Below are 2,232 nucleotides of genomic sequence, written 5' to 3' on the forward strand. Positions count from 1 at the left end.
GATTTCTGAACCAACTACCTCCCCGCATTTTTCCTGCCCCTCGAGAGTAGTTCGTCCGACTTTCGTTGATCATCTTGTGTATACTTAAAACGAGTTCTTAATTGGTCTCGAACGAAGTTTGAAGCAATTACTGAAAAATAGTCTTTATGCAAAATTTTTTGCTGGACTGCATTGACTTGTCGATCGACTTCGCTAGAATTTTTGGCGTGATCTAAATTTTTCTCTCATTCTAAATTTTAGGCAGCTAAACTCAATTGGCGGCAGTTTACTACTAGAAGTCAAGTGAGAATTGCGCCGTACTTAGTGTCATTTTTTTCACTTCAAATCAATCGTAGTATAATAACCTCTAATGGCACCATTTGAGTCACTCCAATGAACTTATTAGTGCGCCTCCTCTAAGGTGCCCCCGGACTGAAGCAGGCTGCAATAGATTACAGCTCCCTCTAGGCGCGCGAGAGCAAATCCTCCTCCGACGTCAGCCAGTTGTTTATTTAGCCGGACAGCGATAGCGGGGGCTATTACTGGCCTTACCTTGGTTTTTTTTACAATTCACAGAATTTGAATTGTATCGGGGCGCTGTTTTTTTAAGATCTGTTCACACGTTTTCATAATTGAAGCGATGATTTTGGTCACGCCTAAACAGGAAGTGGAGCGAAAAAGCGAGTTTTGATAGAATTTTCCTTTTTTTTAATGGGATATTCTTTTTTTGATAGGATTTTTTTTGATAGGATTTTTTTCTAATTATTTTTCCCAATCTAGTCATAGTCCTTTCCAGGTTTAATTTTTTTGTTTACTCAATGAAAACTCTTTGAATTCTTGGTCAGGTCCTGTCCTGTTATGTTTTTTATTTCGTCGTCAAAATTTTCGTTACGACCATATGACGTCACAATCACTTCAAATCTGATTTTTGCTCATTCTTTCATGCAATTTTGGCTGAAGTGCATTCGTCATCTCAAAAATGACTTCCTCACTTAGAAATTGTCTTTTCTTCACTTTGATTCAAATAGATAAGGTCAAGTGATTGTGTGTCACTCTAAATGAAGGTTATTTGAGAGCAGCTACTATAGGCAGCAATAACTTATTCAGATTCTTTATCAAAATATAACATCTCTTCCTTCAATGAAAAGGGTGATTTTTGGTCTGCCTTTTTTGTTTTTTAGTGCATGCGTCATTCTCAAAAATGACTTCCTCACTTGGAAATTCTCTTTTTTTTACTTTGATGAAGGTCACTCTAAATGAAGGTTATTTGAGAGCAGCTACTATAGGCAGCAATAACTTATTCAGATTCTTTATCAAAATTTAACATTTCATCCTTCAATGAAAAGGGTGGTTTTTGGTCTGCCTTTTTGTTTTTTTAGACTGCACATCCACGCAGCTATTGCGGCTATTTACTGGCAATCTGCAAGCTATGTCCTTTTGCAAATACGAAACAAAATTTTCAGAAGATTTCATATCTAAAATGGTGACGCGAGCTTTTTTCAACAGCAGTCTTTGTAAAACAGTTTGATTTATTCAATTAAACTGCTACTAGCTATGTTGAACTTTGTTAGGTTTGAGAATAGGTGGGACAAAGCATATTTTATCCGTCTTGCTTTACTATATTTGGATTGCGATGATATTAGAGTCCAGGTGTATTACCAGTTCTGTATCAATCAATTGTGAAATTGCTCATAACCTTGCAGTTGGTGACGCTGTTTTTAGATCGTCTGTTTAAATGTCAAATGCCATTCCTGTTTTGCTTCAAAATAGACGCATTTTGATGGACTCTGTCACTCATTAACTTTCTTGAGATCAGACATTGACCGAAAACAAATTGAAGTAAGTTCTGCCTTCTGTGTGATATCCTTAAATCACTAAACGTTCTTGCCGTTGCTTTGAAAGTCTCAAAAAACGAAATCTTAAGTTTTGAATCCAGTAATATTGTTCGGAGAGCAGTATTTTAAGGTTAGAAAATCAATTTATGAAGGTTTGGAGCACATTTTTGTGAGGTTTAGTTATTATTTTTCAGTTTTTTTGAAATTTTTCTGGAGCGATATGTTTTTAATAACAACTTGAAGCAAAAATAAAATTAAATTTTGTCAATTTTAAAAATGTTTCTAATTTTTTTTTCCAGTTATGGGTTGAATAAGTTTTAGAGAAGAGTCAGCGAATGATATTTTAGCAAAGTTAATGAATAAAGATAGAAACTGGCTGTCTTTTATGTTCAAAAAGCACAAAACAATATAAATAAAT

Source organism: Convolutriloba macropyga, chromosome 3 (assembly GCF_964194025.1).
Source record: "Convolutriloba macropyga chromosome 3, txConMacr16.3, whole genome shotgun sequence".
NCBI classification, from domain to species: Eukaryota; Metazoa; Xenacoelomorpha; order Acoela; family Convolutidae; genus Convolutriloba; species Convolutriloba macropyga.